Below are 14,227 nucleotides of genomic sequence, written 5' to 3' on the forward strand. Positions count from 1 at the left end.
CCACCGATTGCGACTGCCAATTGCGATTTGCCGTTAGATCTGGGCCGTTGATTGACCAGATCTAACGACTGTTGTGCATTGCCATGCTCAAGCCTTCAATACTTGGTTTTTGACTATTTTAAGGTGTTTTAGCCTCCTGATAGTGTTTTTCTGCCCTTTTAAAGGCTTTCCTCCATGCGACTGTTGGGATTTTTGAGTGATCCTCATGCAAATTTTGAAGCCTTCAAGAGAATATTTGGATCCTTTGGCATGATTATGCTGGCTTATGGAGACTTTAAAGGGCATACTTGGATCCATTTTTGGACCATTTGCCCACAAGGCTAACACTGGCTCCTTCTAGGGATGAAAGCCTCCCTATGAGGCTTCAAGAATCACAGATCAATGCCTTTCCTGTAAAGAAAGATCAAATCTTCCTCCTAGTGTTGTATTGGGCATGGAATCTATTTAGCATGAAATAAAAACTTGAAAACAACATATTTACAATAGCAAGGCTTAAAAGCTTTAACTGAAATAAATTTCGAAGAACAACCCATTGACTGGGCCATCAAAAACATCTCCTCCTTCCTTTGATGCATCCCTTTTGAGAAAACAATCACCAAATTGAAAATTGACCCTTTTTACCTTTCTGTCAAAGGTTTCTTTCTTTTGGTCAATGTGCATATTAGCAAATTCATCAAAGACTTGCAAAAGCCTATTGATTTGATCCTCTACTTCAAAAAATTTCCAGCATTTGGCATTATCAGGTAGAGATGGTCTATATTTCACCTCATCTCTGTATGCTTTCAGCCTTGGATGTTTTGCTTGGAAGGTTTTGTACACCTGTTGAATGATAAGGTCTGCTTCATACTTTGTTGTGTCATTTGTGACCTGAAAAGTTAATATGAAAGATGAATCAATGCATTCTTGTGTGGGGGACACAAGGACTTCACCTGTTCTTGTAGCTTCCTTAGAGCAAGCCCCATCAAAGAACATGTCCCAAATATGTGGGCCTTCTTCCTTTGTGATCTGGAAAACTGGCTTTTTAAGATGCGTAGAGGCCAACTGATAAGGCTTGGTAATGTCCAGACCAAGATTATCCATGACAACCTTGGGCATTGGATTATGGCTAGATCTAGTGTCCAGAAGGTAACTATGAAGGATTTTATTATGAATAGTCAGAGAGACATAGAATGAAGGGGAGCTGTCCTCACAATTTTCAATCATTGGGCTGAGAATAACAACTGGCTTGTCATCTTGCAGATTTACATAGTCAGTGGAGGCTTGGATGGCTTTAGGCTCAAGGGCCTTGAGGATTGATCTTTTGAAGGACTCATTCTTCACTAGTTTAATTAGAGGCATTAGTATTCTTAGCTTCTGAATTTTTGATTGAAAACTGAAAGGAGAAGGGGACTTGTCAAGGCCTCTTACCTCATGAGTTGGAGCTTTAAGGATGATAGGATCAATTGAAGGTTGCTTCTGCTTATTAGCTTTTTGTATTGCAGGGACAACAACTCTTTGAACAGGGGTTTCCTTCGCATTGTTCATCTTTGACCTCAGATTATATCTTTGTTGATCTTCAGCTTGTAGAACAACTTCACCGTCCCTGTTGGCCCTCAATTTTGGTCTATTTTTGATTAGGGAAGCCTACTTAATCCTTATATTTTCCATCTATTTTCCATCACATCCATCTCATTTTGATGTATTTTATGCATATTCATGTGTTTAATTTTAATTTTGCAATTTCTAGAAGTTTTTATGAAAATTGAGTTTCAAGTGCAATTTTGGACTGAATCAGAAATTCCCGTAATAGCTATGTGGATGACATGTTTGCAGGACACTTGCGCTCAATTTTGATGCATGGATGGACAGCTTGGGAACTAGGACTAAGCTAACTCCACTTGGTTCAGCCAGAACAAGCTTTATTAGGCCTGGTCAAGGCTGATCAAACATGACTAGTCACCAGAAAATCCCTAGGAAATAGGGTAGTTTTGAGATTTTATGGGATTCACCATATTTCTTGGGATGAATTGGATTAGTTCGACTTAGATATGTGGATATGAGTAGATATGAGTGTTAGAGATAATATAGATCAGTTTGTTTCATTAAACCTCTATTTAAAGCCAAGAATTTGATGGCTTTTGTAATGGAATTTGTATGTAACTTTTGTATAATTGGAGTTGGGAGCTAATTTGAAGAACTTGTTTCATTCCAATTTGTTTTTCATGCTTGGTTGATCTACTGAAGTTGTTGTAGTTGAGATTTCTTCAAGTGTGCAAGGCAAGGGTGGTGGGCCCCCACACCAAGCTAAGTACACTTTTTCGTTCAATTTTCATAGTTTTCATAGACTAGTTTTCGTTTCAAATGTATTTAGATGTGTGATGATTGTTGAATGAATATTGGTTTAATTCTAATCTACATATGAAGGAACACTCAGGAATTTAAGTTAAATTCCCCTTCTATTTGATCTTGAACTAAAACTGAATTTCATTCTCCTTTTCTTATTTGAAGTTATTTATGCATTTCTGGTTTGAAGCAATGGTGATTGTGATATAGTAGGATTGTGAAGAAGGCCAATTTGGACCTCCTTAGTTAGGAGCCTCTTCTTTTACATCTTCTGGATCATAAACCATTGTTAATTAGTGCTCTTAGATTCATCTTTATGAAAGTAGTATTGTAGGGAAGGACAACCTGGTTCTCCTAAGTTAGGAGCCTCTTCTCTTATATATTACACAAATGAATTAGAAATTGTTAAAATAGGTTTATATTTGTAATATGTACTTTTTTAAATCTCCAAATATTATCTTCTAAACTTTATTATATCTGATGTCCATATACAGTGGATTTGCCTCCAAGTTTTACAAACCTGGATTGATAATTAAATACTTGTGTTAATTTAGTCAATAAATTAGCCCAACATTTTGGCACCGTTGCCGGGGAGGTACTTATCAGCATAGTCAAATAGAAGATAAACAAAAACACTAAAAATTTAGTTAAGATACATTTCTCTTAGTTACGTTTCTTTATGCCTAGAAATAGAGATCCTAAAATTAGGTTTCCAAAACAAACCCCCAATAAAAACATAAAATCAAAAAAATAACTACAAAATCCATTTTCAACGACAAGATGATGTTAAAGAATAGGTTACAACACTACTCCATTCTTCAACATTCTTTCTCATCAAATCATTATGATCAGATAAATTTTCATGTCCAAAATTTCATTAAAGTATATTTTTCAAATTTGGATATGAGTTTACTTATGATCTTGTTACGAAAATGGATGCACTGAAAATTCTATTATACTTGAGAGAATGAATTATTTTTAAAATAGAATAGGATAGAATAGAATAAATAAACAAGTAGAATGAATTCACAATAAGACTTCCATAATAAATTTGTTTCAAACAATTTCTTCAAATCATTGTTCAATATTCATTTGAAAGGACTACATGTTACACTAAAAAATGTCACCATGACCACTTACAGTTAGTATGGCTCAAATCAACAGTCATGCTACCCTCTTAGGCAAGTCTTATGCCTCTGCTATCCATCTCAAACTCAAAGAAGAGAGAAAGTCTTGTCAAAAATATGTTTATCTCTGGGGTCGCAGGTTCTCTCTAGCCTTACCTGCGGGGACGCTTACAATGTTCACAAAAGTTGCGTCCTTGGACGCTCTGTATGTTAAGGGACAGGTGCGTCCTTCTGTAAAAGGCAAAATGCGCGAGTTTCATCTTAAAAAAGTTACTTGTGGTTACTTCTAGAACTTTCTAGAGGTCGGTTTGATGAATTGGATGCGCCTCCAGTTGGTTCATGTATCTCTATTAAGGAGGAACTTATCCCATCAATAAGGGAGCTATCCCACCCAAAGAGGGGGATTATCCCATTGATGGTGGACCTGAATAACCTCTTTACAGCACTATAAATAAAGACATTGAGCCAGAGGGAGGAGAAGTTGGAGCTATACATTTTCTTTGGGTAAATGCTGCAGGAATTAGGACTCCCATTTAGAACCTTGTGAGGAGAGATTGTCTTTGCTTGATTCTACTTGGAAGTGGGTGAGCTTTGTCAAAGTAGAGGAAAACCCTTGATGGACCCTGGGAGGAACTTGCACAACACCAAGGCCAGGTTGTAAGAGTTTCTTTGTTTCGTTATTAATACAAACTGGTTTATTTTTCTCAATAGCTTGTGTTAATGAGTTATTTCATGTGTTCCTTGGTCTGCATGTTGAATATATGTTTTATTATATGAAATGCAAGTGCTTGGTAATTGTTTGATTGTTTGTGGTTGCAGGAATTGACGTGAAGGAGGAGCTCATCCGGATCGGCAAGGACGGACTACAACAACAACGTTTTGGAATAAGGTAAGCCTAAACACTTGTAGTTTTCATGTTTTAAAAGGTATATTTAGAGAAAGATCACTCCATTTTGTCTTGTTTGTCGCTAGAGAGTTTAGACTCCTAGGGAGGTCAGTTGTGTCCGCACAAACGAATTTTTCCGCAACGACAAATTGGCGACTCCATTGGGGAATCCATTAATGAGAAAGTCTTTTCCTTTGTGTGAACTTTGCTCTGTGAAAATCACTTTTATTTTCTGGTTTTTGACTGTGAGAATTAGTATTTGGGTGGCTTAGCTTTAGATTTAGTTAGATTTGGTTTTTCTCAACTTTTCCAGAAGGACGCACCCTCTGAGTACTGCACAGTGCGTCTTTGGACGCGCTGTTGCCGTTTGCACAGAGCGGGCCTGCACCTGTTATAACGGGTTGCCTGCGTCTTCCTGTAAAATTTAGGAAAATTCCATTTTTTGCTTTAATTGCTTTTAGATTTTGATTTTTCTTAGTGTTTTCTGCCCAGATCCTTTAGTACCCTGTCAAAAATTTTCACCTGAACTTGTTTTGTGAGCTTTGAGTGTTTTAGTGGATTTCAACGAAGTTTAGGCCTAGGGTTTGATTTTTCAATAGGTCCTGTAGTGACTTTGACGGTAGAAAGTTGTCCAGCCTTAGATCTCTCTGGTTAGTCAGCCTTCTTAGAAGTCGGGCCTGTCGTAAAGTCTCCTTGTGTGAGCAGCTTGCCATTTAAGTTGTTTTGGGTCAAATTTCGAATTACTTGTTTATAAAGTGTTGATTTCCATTTTACAAAAGAACAAAAAGATTAGAGTTTTGTTTTGGCTAGTTTTTGGTTCTGCAATAAGCTAGTCCTTGATTTGATTGTGATCAAGTAAAACACCTTAGAATAATCATTGTTGGTTTTGGCCTCGTTAAGATTGCTTAGAGTAAATTTATCTTTTAGTTTGCTTATGAGTGAATTTTCATAGATTTTAATAGTTGTTAAGATTGATTTTTGGTTATATTAGATTTATTTGCTTTATTAAAAGAAAAATACAAAAACATCTTCTTTAAAAGTCTTGTTTCAAGTAGCTTTTTGTTTTTGAAAGAGAAAAAGAGTTTTTTCGTGCATGTAAAGAGCGGTCATGTTTTTTATGCTTGGAAAAGACAAACGAATTGTTTCTTTGATTGTCTTCAATTAAGAAGTTGCTTTTATAAAGATTGCATTCTCTCAACTTTTTAGTTAAGCAATTCATCGAAAAAGTAAAGTAGTGGGTAAATCATCCTAGGTGCATTTTGTAGTGGTTTCGAGTCGAGTCAACACACCACTGGTTTCACTTCCATCACCTTTTGACTTAAGAAACAACCTTAAAAGTAACGCTTAAATTAAAATCAATCTAGTAATTTTTATTTTTCTAGGGCTCTGAAACACCAACATAGCTTAGGCTAGGGTCTTGGAGTAGGTGAGTACTTAACTCTCCAAGACTACAAAACCAAACAGATAGTTTATCTTGAGTAGATTAAATCCAATTGTTTCAGTTATACTCTGGGAAAGCTCCTCTTAAAGGAGAAGCACGAGCTCGTGTCCGAACCAGTGAGGGGATCATTCCTCCCTCGTTGGGAACGACGCCAGACAGTACGTATTACAAACGGTAAACCTCGGATTAACCATTGTCGAGGAGCCAGGGGTCACTTATCGGTAAACCTTGGATTATTGTCAAGGAGCCGGTAAGGGGATTGAGCTTGTTACTCTGCCCTTGCGTGCTGTCGGAGTTTAGACTGTTCCCCCAGGTGTAATTGTTGTGATTGGTAACTTTAGTGACCATAATCTTTAGGGTTCTACCGAGGTGACGGTGGAGGGAAGGTCCCACTGTACCTGGAGCAGACGTCGGTTATACTCACTTGGATTTTTCGGGGGGTTCACTTCACTTCGAGACGGTTAAAGTGGAGGAACTTGTGCCGGTCTATTCATTAAGCAGGTTGCCGGGGTAACTGTTCCACCCGCCATTTCTGTACTGAATCCTGCGAGGTTGGGCCTAATCACCAACTAGCGCTTTTGGTCCGGAAGACTACTGTTTGTGTGTGGTTTGACGCTCTAGATTATTTAGGCGTGTGCTTCAAATTTGTTTGCTTCTTTAGAAGACTTTAGGTGGTTTGATTTGAAATTTTTACTTTGTTTTCGTGTGTTGTAGTTAAAAATCTTTAATTGTGGCGGAATTACCGAGACAGTCCCGTAGACTTCGGGGCCAGTCTCCTGAAGTTGTTTCTGTGGCCGAATTGTTGAGAAGATCCCGTAGACTTAGGGGATCCCCTCCTCGAGACGACCCGGGTAATTTAGAAGGGTTAAAGGTCCTTGTAACTCCTCCTAGTGACAGTAGAGTAGGTTCACCTGAAGAAGGAGAATCTTCCTTGGTAGTCCATCCAGATTACCAAAGTTTAGAAACAGGTTACAATCCCGAAACTGTTACAGTTTCCGAGCTTGCTGGTAGTTTTTCATCTGCCAGTGAAACAGGCGAAGAACCTGAAATTTCCGAACCTGTTACTCCAACTTCTAGTGTCCCTGATTCACCGAGAATAGAAAGAATTATCACCGAAAATCTACCTTCTGGTTTGATTGCTATAGAAGAACTTGCTCCAGAAGAAGATATAGGTGTCTCTCACCTTGAAGGTCAACTTACTATTGATCTAAGGGAGCGTGAATCCATCTTTTACAGTCCTCCTAGAAGTACTTCTTGGTACCTTGCGTTAACCAATTTTTTAGACAACTCAGTCGGTTTTTCCACACCTCGTACTCCTTTTCCACCTGGAGGTATTCATACTCCTGTAAATATGTCTGGTCAGTCATCCGTGTTTACACAAAGTCCTGAATCTTTTTTACACGGCGGTCCTTCTGTTCCCACTGGGTATCAGTCACTTTCTGGTACCTTTGCGGGGGCATCTCCTCAACCCATTGATCATGGGTTATTTGCTGGAAACAGTGGTAATATACCATTGGGTGTAGGAGACATTTACATGATGTCAGGTTCAGTTCCCGTTTCCCAACCTCAAGGTGGCCAATTACCGCCTGGGGGGCAACCGCAGTTAACGCCTGGGGGGCAACCTCAAGGTACACAAATCGTGTCTGGGGGGCAACCTCAAAGTCAGTATGTACCTATGGTGCAATACTTGCCTCAAGGTCAACCTCAGCCTCAATATGTACCCCAAGGTCAACCTCAGTATCAATATCAACCTCAAGGATGGCAACCCCAAGGATGGCAACCTCAAGGGTATCAACCCCAAGGTTATCAACCTCAAGGGTACCAACCTCAAGGTCAAGGTCAACCCCAGTATCAGTATTTACCTCAAGGTTATCAACCTCAAGGTCAATACTCAAGTCAAGGTTATCAACCGCCTCAAGGTCAATCATATGTTCCAAGTATGGGAACTGCACCTTACAATTATCAATCCTACCCTCAATCTGGTTATGGATCTCAGTATCCTCAACCTGTTACGGGTCAATACCCTGGAATGTTAGTGTGGGATCCATCACAGGGTCAACAGGTGTTGCAGCCAAGTGTACAGATGGTTCCTCAAGCTGGACAACCCGTAGTTTCTGGTCCAACCCAGCAACCGCAACCTGTCCAGCCAAATGTTCAAACCTCTGTAGCTTCGGTAGTTACTCAGCCGTCAATTGCACCTAGTACTCCATCTCAAACGGCTGCTGCAACTATCGCTACATCTACCATACTTACTTCTGGAGTATCGACGGCTCCAGTTTCTACTGTCCCTGTTACCACACCTCAGACATCTTTACCGTTGTCTGGATCTACGATTCAAACCACGGTCCAGATGCCTGTAGGTCAACCTGGTATAAGTACGGTTGTAACTACTCAACCTCAATTTGTTCAACCTCCGTACCAGGGACAGTACCAACCTGGGCAAGCTGTCCAACAACCGGTTTACCAGTATCAACCGTATCCTGGGTACACTTATCAACAACCTCAACAACCCCAGTACGGTCCGGTTAATCCTGGTTTTCCAGGAGGATATAATATCCCAAATGCGACTCCTGTTCCTAGTTATCCTGGATATCCTCCTCCTGGGGCTGGTATTGTGACCCAGAGTTTTAGAGATCCTAACCGGCAGTTACCGTTTATTGCAACTTTGGATTTACCCGACTTGACGCGCCTAACGAACGATCCAATTCAATATCTTCAGTTCTGGCCGCCAATGCCAAATAAGTTGCCCAGTGATATACCCAAGTTCGAAGGTAAGTCTGGAGAGGATCCGTCCAATCATGTGATGACTTACCACCTCTGGTGTGCTTCGAATTCTATCTCAGATGATTCCATCCGCTTACGTCTTTTCCAGCGTACACTCATTGGTCTCGCGGCCAAGTGGTACATTGAGTTACCACGGGCCTCTTTTTACAACTTTAGCCAGTTAGCTACCTCGTTCTTAACTCACTTTCAGTTGCCGGTCAGATACGATAACGGCACGGAGTTATTAACTTCACTAAAACAATCGACGTCCACGTATATTTCTGATCACATTCATGAGTGGAGACGTCGAAGGAGATTAGTGAAAGTTTTTATCCCGGACCAAATCTTAGCTGAATGGTTTGTCAAATCATTATTACCGAAGATTACTGAAGATGTAGCTAAGGCCGGAGTAGTTACTGAGGAGCAAGTCATTGCTCAGGCACAATACCTTGACTTAGTTTACACTCAGTCGGGTACGTTACACGAGAAGATTCCGGATCTTCCAAAGTCAAATCAAATCGCTGCTGCTCCTTCGGGATCTCATGCCGCTGATGGTATGATTGGTATCGTGACTACGAAGAGCAAGAAGAAGTCTTCCAAGGCTTCAACTACTCCAATTATCACTTTGCCTGATTCTCCGACAGGAGAGTCTTCTCCTGAACTCACCGCCGACATTCACGCTGTAGAGTCATCTACGGCCAAACCAAAAAACGGTGGAAAGAAGAAAGGAAAGAAGAAGGCTAAAGCAGACAAGGCTCCAAAGGAGAAAACTGAAAAGTCGGAAACCAATGACGAAAAACGCAAACCTCGATATCCTTGTCTTATTTGTGAAGAGGATCATTTTACGAGAGATTGCCCTCATCGGGCCGAGGTTGTAAAAATAGTCAAAGGTTCTCCCACTCCTGCTGTGTTAAAGAATCCATTTCCAGAGCAGGAGAATAAGATGATAGGTTCTTCTTCGAATGCCAGTGAAGAACCCATTTTGATGATGTCTCATGTGAGGATTGCGACTCGATCGCAAGATTATGGTAGTAAGGCTCCTGTTGATGGCAAGGAAGCAGAATCTTCTCACTCTAACCCATCAACCTCAGCTCCTGGTTCCGATCCACTACAGATCGAAAAACCTAACCCAGACTTAGTGATTAAGCCGCCCGCCAAGGGTGTACTTCGAAGGTCTGCTTTCAATCCACATGCGAGAGCAGCCCAGAATTACAACATTGTTGAGGACTTAGCTGTTTCACCTTCAGCAATGTCGGCACTCGAAGTGCTGCAATCATGCCCAGCACAACGGAAATTGCTTTTGTCGGCTATCGGAGCTGTCGATGTTCAGGACCCGAACCTAATGATCTTTGATCTAGAAAATAGTACACCACGTCTCCCCCATCAAATGGCTTTCCAAATTCCAGTGATAGTCAAAAACAGGCCTATTCATCGGACTGTGATTGATGAGGGAGCTTCTACGTGTATTATGTCGATTCAATGTTGGAGATCGCTTGGTTCTCCTTCGTTGAACCAATCCCCCACCATCCTTAAGGCCTTTGATGGCCGTGGGTTCCGTCCGTTTGGTATTCTACAAGAATTGCCTATAGGGGTTGAAGGTAAAACCGTTAGTCTGGATGTGGAAGTGGTTGATGCCCCTCTAGACTACAACCTTCTTTTGGGTCGAAGTTGGTCATATGCTATGACAGCGGTCGTTTCATCGGTCTTCAGAGTAATTAAGTTTCCACATAACGGTAAGATCGTGACTATTGATCAGCTGACATACTTTTCATCCGACCCAGCCTCTTCAGAGAGTATCCAGCATGTTGGTAAAACGACAATCCCTTATAGGGACGTTGGTGTAGGTTTAGTTAAGGATTCCGGTTTACTGGGAACTTTTCCTCTCCCTCCACTCAGCGCAGATCCTTCGTTTGCAACCATTCATATGATTACATCAGAAAACATTATTTATGATGATCCTTGGTTCGTCCCATCTGACTCTGAGATAGACTCACTCGGTGATGTTATGCCTTTGAGTCCATATGAAATTGCTTATGAAGCTCTCATGTCTTTTACTGACTTTCATTCAACCGAAGTCGACCAAATGAATGTGGTCAGTGAAGAGTCACTTTTCACCTCACCTTTAGAACGGATAACGTTTCCCGAAGTCGTGTCATCTGACGAACAACTTCGCGAAATCCTAAGTGTAGACGATCTACCATGGGAAGATCTCCATCACAGATCTTCGTTTTTACCTAAGGATGATGCATTTGAAAATGATTTTTCATCTATCTTTACCGCTGAATATGTCAAAGACGCTCAGGATCCAACGAAACATTCTGATTCAGAGTTGAATTTAGGGAATATTTCTCGTACTATTCCCATTGATATTTCAGTGAAGCCCGGAATCGAGGAAAACATTCATATAGGTGCCGCATGTACTGAAGAAGAAATCCAAACTTACAAGGCCCTATTCCAAGAATTCCGCGACGTGTTTGCCTGGTCTTACGAGGAAATGCCGGGAATTGATCCTGCCATTGTTGTTCATGAAATAAAGACCTACCCGGATGCTAAACCCGTCCGGCAACGGTTGCGTCAAATTCACCCTCGAAAAGCGGCTGCGATTAAAGCAGAAGTCGAAAAGCTGTTGAAAGCAGGTTTCATTTATCCGATCCCGTTAACGGATTGGGTATCGAATATTGTTCCGGTCAATAAGAAACAAGGAACAATAAGAATCTGTATCGACTATAGGGATATAAATCGAGCTTGTCCAAAAGACAACTATCCTACGCCTTATATCGATCAAATTATTGATGATTGTGCCGGAAGTGAAATGTTTTCCTTCATGGATGGTTTTTCAGGCTATAATCAAATCAATATTCTACCTGCCGACCAACCAAAAACGGCATTCATTTGTCCATGGGGGACATTTGCTTATTGCAAGTTACCTTTTGGGCTTAAGAATGCCGGGGCCACTTTTCAACGGGCGATGTCTTATGCATTTCATGACATCAAGCACATTGTGCAACCCTATCTCGATGATTTGCCTGCTCATTCTTTACATCGAGCTGATCACCTTGTCCACCTACGAGCAATCTTTATGAGGTGTAGGCATTATCGAATTCGGTTGAATCCCCACAAGTGTGTTTTCTGTATAGAAACAGGTCGATTGCTGGGATTTGTTGTTTCAAAAGCCGGCATTCGCGTCGATCCCTCGAAAGTCGAGGCTATCATCAAATTGCCTCCTCCTTCGAGTTTGCGCCAACTCCAAAGTTTGCAAGGGAAAGCGAACTTTTTACGCCGATTCATCCCAAACTACGCCGAGGTCACTAAAGGTTTTACACGGTTGTTGAAACAGAATGCACAATTCTTTTGGGACGAGATTGCCCAACAATCTTTTGATGCACTTAAACACGCGTTGACCCATGCACCGTTATTGCATCCTCCCAACTACAACCAGGACTACTTCTTATACCTCGCAGCTTCGCATTCCACCATTGGAATGGTGTTAGTTCAAGAAGATGAATTCGGAGCGGAGCATGTGATATATTATCTTAGTAGGACCTTGAATCCCACTGAGCTAAAATATTCGCATGTGGAGAAATTGGCCCTGGCAGCCGTTCAAGCTGTCCAGCGTTTCCGTCACTACATTCTTCTCCGCAAAACTACAGTTATTTCGGATTGCAACCCTATGATTTATATTTTGACAAAACAACTGCTAGGGGGCAAGTACTCTAAATGGATTGTTATCCTGCAAGAGTTCGACTTGGAGTTCGAGAAGTCCAAGTCTAAGAAATCCTTAGTTTTTGCGGAATTGATGTGTGATTTCCCGAGTGCTGACACAGAGACTGTGGCAGAGGAGTCCATTGCGGACGAATCTTTGTTTCTTATCAGTACTGTAGATCCGTGGTACGGGGATATAATCATTTATCTCCAAACCCAAACCTTTCGGCCTGAAGCTTCCAAAGCGGAACGTCGAAAAATTCGGTTTCAATCCCAGCCATACAAAATTATTGGAGATACACTTTATCGCCGGGGGGCAGACTTAGTTTTTCGACGTTGTTTAACTCACGAAGAGGCTGAGAGGGTTTTGAATGATTGTCACTCTGGAGCATGTGGCGGTCATATGTCTGGGTATGCCACAGCTCAGAAGGTGTTGCGCGCTGGCTATTTCTGGCCGTCTATGTTTAAAGATTGTATCATTGCAGTCAGGAAGTGCCACAACTGTCAAGTGTTTGATCGCAAGATGCGCGCTCCACCTGCTCCTCTCCACCCTATAATTGCCGTTGGTCCATTCGCCAAATGGGGTATCGACTTTATTACTTGTAACCCTCACTCGGCCGGGGGGCATGCGTATATCATCCTTGCGGTTGATTATTTTACTAAGTGGGCCGAGGCGATGCCTACATTCGACGCAAGCGGCAAAACAGCTGCAGTTTTCGTATTCAATCATATCATAACTAGGTTTGGTGTCCCACAAGCAATCATTACTGACCATGGGAGCCATTTTCGAAACGTCATGATGACTGAGCTTACAAGCCAGCTTGGTTTGCGCCACGATAGCTCTACTCCTTATTATCCGCAAGCCAACGGTTTGGTTGAGTCTATCAACAAAGTTCTAGTTATCATGATCCGACGAACCATTGGTGTTCATCGGTCGAATTGGCACAACATGTTATTTTCAGCGCTATGGGCATACCGAACCTCAGTGAAAAATTCAACAGGGTTCACTCCTTTCCAGCTAGTTTATGGCTTAGAAGCTGTGTTACCCATTGAATGCGAAATCCCATCACTTCAAATGGCTGTCGAATTACTTCCAGCTACTTCCGAAGAGGAGAAACGTTTATTGTACTTGGCTAAATTAGATGAGACTCGACGTGACGCTACATTGGCAATCGAGACTCACGCGAAACGAATGAAAGCTCAGTATGATAGAAATGTAACCCCTCGAAGTTTTTCGGAAGGAGACCTAGTACTATTATATGATCAAGCTAACGATAAGCTAGGTGCCGGAAAATTCGTTCCCATGTGGCATGGGCCCTACATTGTAAAGCGAAAGCTAGCAAAAGGGGCTTATGAGCTAGTTGACTTTGATGGGGACTCTTTGGGTAAACCCAGAAATGGACTTTACCTAAAGAGGTATTATGCTTAAATGATGGGAATGGAGAAATTTTTAGATAGGTTAGATTTTCTTTCTAGCTAGCAAGTGTGTTAGTTTAGTCAGTGTGCTTAGCTTAGAGAGTGTGGTTTTTCGTCGTTATTCTGGCTTATCTTGGTTTTACTCTTGATATTGTAGATGTCGACGCCTCTCCAAACATACATTGGATTTGCTGATGGTGCTTGTCGTAGTACACGGAACATCTCTTCCGCAGCTTGGGTTATCTATTCGCCCTCTGACGAGTTAGTTTCTATGCATGGGGTAAGCCTCGGTCAAACAACGAACAACATTGCAGAATACAGTGCAGTGATTGAATTATTATCCGAATCTATTTCATTTGGAATTCGACGTTTGATAGTGAGGTTAGATTCTGAACTTGTTGTATTACAGCTTAATAGAGTTTATGCCATTAGGAATCCTGTGTTATTAAGGTTGTTTTTGAGAGTGCGTCTCTTGGAACGTGAATTTGATTACATTGAATATCAACATATTCCAAGGTCTTTGAATACATTAGCAGATGCAATTGCTTCTCGAATGTTGGACAGACATTT

This window comes from Pinus tabuliformis, chromosome 4_1, assembly GCF_031772625.1.
Source record: "Pinus tabuliformis cultivar Carrire ecotype Pingquan chromosome 4_1, CPIR1, whole genome shotgun sequence".
NCBI classification, from domain to species: domain Eukaryota; kingdom Viridiplantae; phylum Streptophyta; class Pinopsida; order Pinales; family Pinaceae; genus Pinus; species Pinus tabuliformis.